This window comes from Antechinus flavipes, chromosome 4 (assembly GCF_016432865.1).
Source record: "Antechinus flavipes isolate AdamAnt ecotype Samford, QLD, Australia chromosome 4, AdamAnt_v2, whole genome shotgun sequence".
Lineage (NCBI taxonomy): Eukaryota > Metazoa > Chordata > Mammalia > Dasyuromorphia > Dasyuridae > Antechinus > Antechinus flavipes.
The window spans coordinates 284,027,421-284,038,337 of record NC_067401.1 but is presented as its reverse complement, the minus strand read 5'-3'; the positions used below and the strand labels follow the sequence as shown (position 1 = coordinate 284,038,337).

The 10,917-nt window shown below is 35.4% G+C and overlaps 1 long non-coding RNA gene across 1 annotated transcript; it reads right to left on the bottom strand.

Moving 5' to 3' along the window:
• Positions 1-248: 248 nt before the first annotated feature.
• LOC127562050 (uncharacterized) lies at positions 249-9,466 on the bottom strand. Its single transcript, XR_007953596.1, has 2 exons — positions 7,880-9,466; positions 249-7,045 (listed from the first exon to the last, which is right to left on the bottom strand). It is a non-coding gene; the product is annotated as an uncharacterized LOC127562050 (long non-coding RNA).
• Positions 9,467-10,917: the final 1,451 nt, after the last annotated feature.

The following is a 10,917-nucleotide window of genomic DNA, read 5'->3' as shown; positions in this document are numbered from 1 at the left end:
GAGCCTGTGAAGGGAATGGGTATCGCTTTAAACACACTCTTATATGAATTGGTCAAAGGAAAGAAGAATACATTCATATGCATACACTTTTGAGTACAGATATACAATTCACTTCATAGGAAAATGGGAGGGGAAAGGAAGAAGGAAAAGAGTAATAAGAGGAAAGATAGAAGAAAGGGATTCATCAAGCAAAACAAACATTTCACAACATACAACTGTTTCTGTTAAAAACAGTAGGAATAAACAGCTTTCCTTAATATGTTAAATATTTTTATTTAAAACCAAGAGCCAGCATCATTTGTTTTGGAAATAAGATAATGGTCCCTTTAACAGGATGCAGAATAAAACAAAGGTATTCATTATCACCACTACTATTTAGTATAGTACTAGCAATAAGATAAGAAAAAGACTTTGAAGAAATAAGTGTAACTATGAGGAAATAAAATGATCTCTTTTTTGCAGAGGATATAATTTTTTTTAGAGAAAAACTTAGAGAATCAATTAAAAACTAACTGAAACAATTAACAAATTCTACAATATTGCAGGATGTAAAGTAATCACATATAAATAACCAGCATTTCTGTATGTTATCAACAAAATCCAACAGGAAGATATAGACAAATAATTTCTATTTAAAATTACTACAAAAAGTAGAAATAATTGTGAGTCTATCTGCTGACACATATTGAAATTATATAACACAATTACAAAATAATCTTTACCCCAATAAAGACAGATCTAAATAATTGATGAAATACTAATTATTTATGGAGAAGCCATGCCAATATAGTAAAAAAAGACAATAACTACTTAAATTAATTTGCTTATTTAATATTACACTAATCAAACTATCAAAGGATTATTTTATAGAGCTAGAAAAAATAATGCTAAAATTAAACTTGATCAAGAGATCAAGAGTATCAAAAGAATTAATGGGAAAAAATGGAATGGAAGGAAACTTTAAAACTACCAGATTTTGAACTATACTACAAAACAGTAATCAGCAAAACATGTTAGTACTGGGTAAAAAATAGAGTTTGATCATTGAAACAGATTAGGCTAACAGTTTAAAAAAAATTTGTAAAGTCTTTAGTTAATACAATACATAGCATATAATAGTTTGATCAAAAAAAGAGATAGAGAGGTAAAATGGATGATTTTGATTACATAACATTTAAAAGTTTTTGTATAAACCAAACTAACTCAGCTAAAATATGAAGCAAGTAATGGCAAAAATAAACAAGCAAATTTTGCAGCAAATTCTCTGATCAAAGTCTTATTTCTGTGATATATATGTAGAATTAATTTATATGTAGAAGAATAAGAGCCATTCTCCAATTATAGCAAAGGACAGAAATAGAAGTTTTCTGAAGAAGAAATCCAAGTATCAATAACCATATAAAAATGGTCTAAATCACTAATAATTTTTTATTAAAGATTTTTAATTTTCAAAAGATGTGCATGGATACATTTTCAACATTAATCCTTGAAAAATCTTGTGTTCCAAATTTCCCCCCTTTCTTTGCACCCTCTCCCCTAGATAGCAAGTAATCCAATATATGTTAAACATGGTAAAACTATATATTAAATCCAATATATGCACACATATTTATACAATTATCTTATAGCACAAGGAAAATCAAATCAAAAAGAAAAAATGAGAAAGAAAATGGAATGTAAGCAAACAATAATAAAAATGCTATGTTGTGATCCACACTCAGTTCCCATAGTCCTCTTTCTGGATATAGATGGCTTTCTTCATCACAAGATCATTGGAACTGGTCTGAATCATTTCATTGTTGAAAAGAGCCACATCCATCAGAGTTGATCATCATATAATCTTGTTATTGCTGCGTACAAAGATCTCCTACTTCTGCTAATTTCACTCAGCATCAGTTCATGCAAGTCTTTCCAGGCCTCTCTGAAATCATTTTGCTGATCATTTCTCATAGAACAATAAAATTTTATAACATTCATAAAGCATGACTTATTCAGTCAATCTCCAACTGATGGGCATCCACTCTGTTTCCAATTTCTTGCCACTACAAAAAGGGCTGCCACAAACATTTTTGCACATACAGGACCCTTTCCCTCAAGATCTCTTTAGGGTTTAAGCCCTAGAGACACTGCTGGATCAAAGGATGTGCATATTTTGATAGCCTTTTGGGCACAGTTCCAAATTGCTCTCTAGAAGGGTTGGATCAGTTCACAACTCCACCAACAATGTATCAGTGTTCCACTTTTCCCACATCCCCTCTAACATTCGTCATTATTTTTTCCTGTCATCTTAGCCAATCTGAGAGGTGTGTAGTGGTATTTCAGCATTGTCTTAATTTTCATTTCTCTGATCAGTAGTGATTTAAAGCACCTTTTCATATGACTAGAAATGGTTTTATTTTCTTTATCTGAAAATTGTCTATTCATATCCTTTGATCATTTATCAATCGGAGAATAGAAGGAATTCTTATGAATTTGAGTCAATTATTGTAGAAATGAGGCCTTTATCAGAACCTTTGAATGTAAAAATGTTTTCCCACTTTATTGCTTCCTTTTTAATCTTGTCTGAATTAGTTTTGTTTGTACAAATACATTTAAATTTAATATAATAAAATTATTTGTTTTTGTTTAATAATGATTTCTAGTTATTCTTTGGCCACAAATTCCTTCCTTTTCCACAGATCTAAGAAGTAAACTATACCTAATAGTATAGTTTCTTTTGTTCTTTGTTCTTCTAGTTTGCTTATAATATCACTCTTTATGTCTAAATCATGAATCCAGTTCGACCTTATTTTGGTAGAGGGTGTTAAGTGTGAGTCAATGGCTAGTTTCTGCCATACTAGTTTCCAATTTTCCCTGCAGTTTTTGTCAAATAATGAGTTCTTATCCCCAAAGCTGGGGTCTTTGGGTATATGAAATATTAGATTACTATTGTCATTGACTATTTTGTCCTGTGAACCTAACCTATTCTACTGATCAACTACTCTATTTCTAAGCTAGTATCAAATGGTTTTGATGACCGCTGCTTTACAATATAGGTTTAGATCTAGCATAGCTAGACCACCTTCATTTGCATTTTTCATTAATTCCCTTGAAATTCTTGACCTTTTGTTCTTCCAGATGAACTTTGTTACTATTTTTCTAGATCTGTAAAATAATTTCTTGGGAGTTTGATTGGTATGGAACTGAATAAGTAGATTAATTTAGGTACTATTGTCATTTTTATTATATTAGCTTGTCCTATTCATGGGCACAATACTTTTCCAGTTAATTAGATCTGACTTTATTTGAATCACTAATGATTAAATGCAAATTAAAACAGTTTCAATTCAAATTCATCAAATTGGTAAATTTGACAAAAAAGGAAAATGACAAATGATGGAGGGATTGTGAGAAAACTGACACTTTAACATACTGTCGGTAGAGCTGATAATAGGTCTAGTTATTCTGGAAAGTAGTTTAGAACTACTAGAATAATAGAATAGCACCAAAAGCTATTGAATTGTGCATACTCTGATCTAGCAATACCACTATTATTTTTAAACCTCAATTTTTAAAAAAGTATCCATTGAAGAGGATCCAACAAAGAAAAAAAGAAAAAAAAAAAAGAAAAGGACTCAACATTTATGTCAATACCTTTTGGAAACTGCAGAGGTATTTATCAACTGGGAGAATAGTTGAACAAATTATCATATGTAAATATGATAGAATACTGTATATTGTGCTACAAAAAGTGTTGGAGGGTATAGTTTTAGAGAAATGTAAGAAGACTGAACTGATGCAGAATGAATTGAGAACATACAATATCCTAAAGACAACTTTGAAAATTTAGTAATTCTAATCAGCATCATGACCAACCACAATTCCAGAAGACTAAAGAAGCATGCTACCCATAGAGAGATGATAGACTCACTACAAATTGAGACATTTCTTTGGATGTGACCAATATGGGAATTGGTTTTGCTTGAATATACAAATTTCCTTTAGGGATTTTCTTTGTCTTACTTTCTCAGTGGGAGATGTGGTAGATGATGGGAGAGAATGAAAATTTGAAAATAAAATGAAATTTAATTTTTTAAATGATAAAAAATAATATTTTTAAAAATTACCCGAAGCTCTGAGAAATTAAGTAACTTGCTTGTGCTCACACAACTAAAAATCGGATTTGTGATCCAGGACTTCTTGACTTCAAGGCTAGCCTTCTATTATACAAGGCTGCCTTCCATATGTAGACTTGTCTGCATAATTTATGCATTTGTAAGAAAATAAGACTTTCGAGTGACTATAAAGTAAAAATGACCTCTAATTATCACCATGTAGAAACCAACTACCTGTACCATATTAATGCCAAGCTGGGACTCCTGCCGAGGACAGAGTGCTCATTTTATTTTCATGAATATTTTGTTATTGTCTCAAGGCAGGTATTATTTTTCCCCTCTGTGCAATGGGGAGAGTCATTTTTTCTTTCAACAAAGGGAAAGAGTGAAGCAGAGAGGGAGTAGTAGGTAATAATGTGTTAAGTGCTCAAGTAAAACCTCCAGGCAAGAAGCAAAATATACTCCCTAGAGTCTCACAGCTGTCACCTGTATCAAACGCTCATCACTGGATCACACAGGTAGTGGCAGCCTGTGCCAAAGGAGCTGCTCAGTGTCAACAAGGTATCTGGGATGGATCCTCAGCTCTCATTCTTTCCCACTGCCTTCTCTCCAGGAATGTAGTTACTGTTTAAGGGGAAGGCTTTCATCTCGGTTAATTATCTTGAAAGCCAGTTAGAAGATACCAGGAAATATGGCCTTTTCAGGCTGTTTAACCTCTGCTGAACTCTGCAAAAAACCAGTTTGAGAGAAAGTTGTTCCTGTTCAAATCAAGGAAATCTTGTCTTGCAAAAGGCAGTTCTGTTTCACCACAGTTAAGAGGAAACTCTCCTGCCTGAGGCTGGGGGTAGATAGGTGTATACAGGTAGGCAGGCAATGGAGAGAGAAATTTAGTTTTATTTCCAGAAAAGCAAAGCGCCAACAAGTTTCTTGTGTGTTTTGGAATTGATACCTATACTGCTTCAAAACCTAAATGTAGAGCTGAAAGGGCTTAGATGTTATCTAGTTTAACTGCCTTCTTTTACAGATTAGAAAACAGGAGATATGGAGAGATTGTGCCATGCACAGGGTCTCACACACGTAGGAAGTAGTGATCAAAATTTGAATCTGTATTCTCTAGCTTCAAATCTAGCCCTTCAAAAATATTGATTACACAATGATGCCTTTGTGTAATCTGGGCTGGTTTCCTTGAAACAAGGAACATTTCTGACTTTTTAGGATGACAAAAATGACTTAGCAAAAGGCAAATTTAAAGAAGTAGTCTAGAGTTGTTATTTTTATGGTTGTTATGTAGTTTTATTTTGCTTTGCTTTGCTTTGTTTAGATCAACTTTCCCTCCCTCCTTAAAGCCATTCCCTCTGGAGTTGGGCAGTTCCCTTGGGTTGAAAACAGGATTCCAGAGTAAAGATTTATTTGTCAATATCCCCTATTTTGGGCACACACATTTGGAGATAGGTTTGTTCCCCTGCCTCAGGTTCTACCTCTAACCTAATCTCAGGAGATACTTCAAAGACAAGAGTTTGTCTGGCTTTGCTATACAAAGATCCATAAATCCCTAAGTCCCCAGTGGCTACATTTCTGTCATTACTGATTTGAGCTGGTGATTGACTGCTGTAATCAACAAAGTGCTGAGGGTACTTGTCCACTTCACCCTTAGAGATGTTGCTATGGTTACTGGGCAGGTTAGTCTCTTTCTTTCCTTTTTGTCCAGACCTGCCCCTCCTCAAAATTCCCTTTTCCACTACAACATTCAACCCATCAAATATTTCTTTCAACCATCCAATCAAAGCTCCATTTAATAACAGTACTAAAGCAGATTAAATCCAGAGCTAAACAGTCTCACTCAGTTTCTGCCATCTAACCTCCATTTTTAAAAAGAATGGTTCAGAGGTCCAATCTGCACCGTAATCCCATCTTCCTCTGACGATACTTTTTGATGAACAAACAGCATAGCACCACAAGCACAATCAATAATGAAATGATGATCCAAGAAATAAAGGCCTCCCTTTGTTCATGAATTAAGTAACAGTCTGGCAGAGGTTCTTGGTTGGCTATCTGGAGCTTCAAGAATGGTTTGGAATCCCAATGGGAGCAGAACCAACCCTTGTCCTTCTGCTGGCACCAGCAGGGCTCCCATGTGATCCAGTCAGTCCCATTCCATTTGACCCAAACTACATTCTTATCTTTCAGCTTCTCCATGATATAAATCTTGGTATAATTGAGTGGGAATAACAAAGCTTAAGCTATAGCATATGTTATAATTTCATCTGACCCAGTAGTTGTCTGGTTATAATAATGCAGGAATTGTAGAGGGAATGGATCACCTTTCTATGGGTCCCCTAAGTAAGGACTGGACACTGGTCTCTCCAAAAAAAGCTTGAGAAATAGGAGATTCTCAATTTGGATTTTATAATCTAGGTCCTCCCATTATATGATTGCCTTTTTTATTAGTCTTATAGAACTGCTAAGGAAAGTCTTATAAACTTACCCAGCCCTACATAGCCAGAACAAAATTTTAGGATTTTTGGAATCAAATTTTCACAAATATGGAAGTGGTCTTAGATACATCCACAAGGGCCTGCTCTACTAGTAGAGACAGACACCCTCTTTGATGGACATAATACCACATATAGTCTCAGATTGGCTATACCTAAAACTACATCGACCCCAATTTCTCAAGACATATTTAGATTAGCTCAGTAATTGAACAAAGTATTTCACTGGCACTTGCTAAGTCTGGTGCCTTCATTCACTGTAATTGTGTCAACGTTCCTCATATAACTTCTTCCCAGTGTGTCCTTTGTGGTGGCAGTATAACCCTGTGGCTACTTCAGACCCTTGTAAGAAAGTATAAAACTGGAGAAGAATGGTTCCTTCTGGCAAGTGCTTCAGGACCGCTTAGACACAGGACATCCAGATTGGCAAAATTAAGCAGATGCAGTGGCTTGGTATTCCTGTAAAAGAAGAAAATTGGCATAGTACCCTAGGAGTCATCCTGAGGCTTTTATATAACTAAGAACAGACTTCTCAACAAAACATTGGAGGAAACTCCCCTTCCTGATACTGAGTCAACCGTCAGGGACCCACTTGCCACCCATATACTATCTGTCATACATACCACATGACTAATTTCTGGCTAGTAAACTATTCTGTCAGTGATCCAAGTTACTGCTCCAGCCTTATTACAGTTGGATCCCAAAGACCAATTCAGAAAAGCAGATAGATTTAAGTTTCATCTTTGATACTGCCTGTGCATGTAATTTGATTAAATTAAATTGATAACTTAAGTAAATGATTTAACCTCCCAGGGCCTCAGTTGCTCATCTGTAAAATGAGGAGTTTGGACTGCCACTATACTGTGGCAATTCACATCATTCAATAGTTAAGACTACATAGCAATTAAGGCAAAAATGGTCTTTTTCTCCTAGTAAAAAAAAAAAAACAACAAAAACCCAAACTTATCAGTCTGTCTTTCTCTTTTTCTATATATCTATCTGCTGCTGTCTCTATCCATATATTAACTTATTTCTCTCCTTTCTGTCTCTCTGTCTCTTTCTATTTCTCCTCATCAATCTCTCTGTGTTGTCTCTTTCTATCTCTATTTACTTATATCTCTCTACTTATCTTTTATCTTGTATCTACCTATATGCTTATCTACCTGGGTCTGGAGTAAGGAAGACCTATTTTTACCTTGGTCTTAAATACTTAGTAGTCCTTTGATCTTGGACAAATCACTCTATACATCTCAGTTTCCTCAACTGAAAAATGGGAATAATAACAGTACCTACCTCCCAAGGTTGTTGTGAGGATCAAACAAGATAATATTTGTAAAGTATTTAACATGGTTCTTGACATACAGTAGGTGTTTAATAAATTCTTGTTTTTCTCCTTTTCCCTCCCCCTTTCTTTCTTTTTCTCTTCTCTCTTATTTATTTATATCTAGCCATACATTTCACCTCTCTATCACTTATACTTATTTTCAGACTTTTTTCTCCATCTCTCATTTCTTCTTTCATTATCAATTTCACTCTAGTTACTTTCTTTTTCCTTCTAATTTCTTCTCTTACACCTTCAATTACCAGTCCTTTCTATCCTTCATTTTCTCTAGTCTTCAGTTTCTTCTCCTTTCTCTGCCTATACTGATGATCTTTCCCAATCTTTACACTTTTCATTTATTAGTTCTCATCCTTTTTGCTTCTCATTCCTTTCCCTTATCTTATTTTAAACTCAAAATTCATTTACAATTTTCCTTTTCACAGATCATACTTTATGTCCCTTATTTATTCCACTCCATTGGATTTCAGGGCTCATATCTACCTGGCCACCCCCGAGTCTGTCTAATAGGTTTGTTTTCATTTGGCCCTTTACTCTTCTGCTCTATCTTTCCTCCTTTGTTCTTCCCTTTCCTTTTATTTCTTTCATTGAATTTTTTCATCTTTTTTTCTCTTGCCCACTCTTATCTCCCTCAACAAATCAAATTATATTCTTACTATCCTAGTTAGTTTCTTCACCTTCGATACGCCTTGGATTTCGTATCTATCCATTTTCGAATCCACTTTTGCTTCCTTTGGGGCCAGTTCTTGCAGGTCTGGGGCCAGGATCTCAAAGCCTTCCAAAGTTGATCAAGACAGCTGGGCTCCAAGGAACCCAGAATATCTAGGTCTGCTTCTGGGATACAGGTCTGTAGACAGCCTAGTCACACTGGTCTGTGCTATGTAAGGCTACGCATCTACACTTGGCACCTTCCCATTGGTTCCTTTTTTTCTTTTATCACTGGGTTGGTGACTATTCTTCTGAGTCCAACATGGTTCCCAGTTCTTAGCAGCTTATAGTCTCTAAATGTCTCTCTCATGGGCATGGCTGAGCACATTTGTCTTTCCTTTCCTCCTCATGGAGCTCCATTTGCATCAGAGTCCACATTCTGTACTCATTAAGCATTTTCCATGCTAACCCCACCCTCACCAAGAAGCTGATGATGAGACAAGTTAAACCAGCTCAGTAACAATGAAGGGTTCTCATGAATCCATGTTCCTCATAATTCTGAATTTAATCCCCAGAGATATCCAGGTCTATTTGCTTGGTTTTCTTGAAATATGCAAACTACTGGGTTTTGGTCAGAATATGGTGGAAATGGTAAAGGTGGAGGGAAGTAGGAGAGAAGAAATTCAATATTTTGTTTGGATAGTTTCAGATTAAACCAGCAACATTTTCATGTCCCAACCATATTGACAAGGACTAGCTCCCTTGGAAAGCAATGGTTAAAAAAAGTTTGCAGTTACCAACTTTCTGGTTCCCTCTGTTCCTAAAGTTTTATCTTCCATCTGAATTCAAAAACCTGAATATACAAGGTGTCCCCAAAGTCCCCAAACTGCTGTTTTAAGCTTTAATAGTTTAAATAGTTAGAAATGACTCTGAGACCTGGTAATTCAGTCACAAAGATGATATGAAGGGCTTTATGACCAGAGCCGCATCCATTAGTACTAAAACCTTGGTATTTTAACTGAATGATGTATTATAATGGATAAGGACTGGCTTCAAAGTTTGATCTGAGTTCAAGTGCTACCTTTGACACATATTGGCTGGGTGATTTGGGGCAAGTGATTGGATTTCCCAGAGTCCTATACAACTCCCTGTGGTAGTAAGTTGTAGAAGAGATACTGAACTGTATTGTGAGCACCTCAGAGGTCCAGTAGAGATCCATACAGAAAAAAAAGAAATAAAATCAACTTAGATTTTGGCTTCTATTGGAAAAAATACACAAAATTGTGGGTTGCTTTAGTCATCCTAGGCTCTTAGGAAACTGCTCTGAAATTCTAGTTCTGAATGGACCCACAAAGGCCATTGCTAGTCCTGTCAATAGCTGGTTGACATGTGCTTTTTTTTTTTTTGCCAGTTTTCTTAGATCAGAGTATCATGTGGATATCTTGAAATTGTCCCTTTGGTATGGATATAACTAACTATTCTATAACTATGGGCCAGACCTTTCTACCTCTCTAGATCTTCATCTATAAAAACAGAGGGATGTGTAGGGATAGTTCAAGATCACCCAGGTTTCAAATCTTATTTGCTGGTTGTAGAACCCCGAGCAAGTAGAACACAACTTCTTAGTAGCCCTAGGAAACTCTCTGAGACTATCAATTGTGAAGTGGGAGACAACCTGTATTGGTAGAGGGAATTCCTCACCAGGACTGCCACATATGGTTGAAATAAAAAAAAAACACAAAATGAAACAAATAAAACTGAAGACTGAGTGAGAAAATATATAAAGATCTGTACAAAACATAATGTGCCATGTAAATAGAAACTATTGTTATTTTGACCTAGAATATATGGGGAGTATTGAGTTGTTTAATTCAGCACATTCTCCTGTCTTTCCTGTCTTTTTGATGTGAATAACTAACCAGAGAGTATTAATTCTTTTTAAAATGATCCTCATATATTTTTCATTAAAAAATCACTTTCCAGTGAGTATTCCCACCAGTCTATATTCCTTCAGAATTTTCCCTTGCAATAAAAAGTAAAATAAATCATCATATTGGACTTGTCTGGCACTGTATACCTCATTCTGCCCCAATAGTCCACCACTTCTTTGTTAAAGGGCAGAAAGGCAATAAGAGTTATTTCTTCACTGACCTTCACAGTTCAGGATTTATATGAGTCTTTACAAACACACTATTTCCATTTCTAATGGCACCTTTTTTGTCCTGAATCCCAGAGTTCCAATCGAACCTGCATCTACCAGGCTCTCATTAGACCCATTGTTCAAATGGGTGAGATTTTGTCAATTTCAATAGCATCCAACTGCAAAAATGGAGAAAGGAAAGCG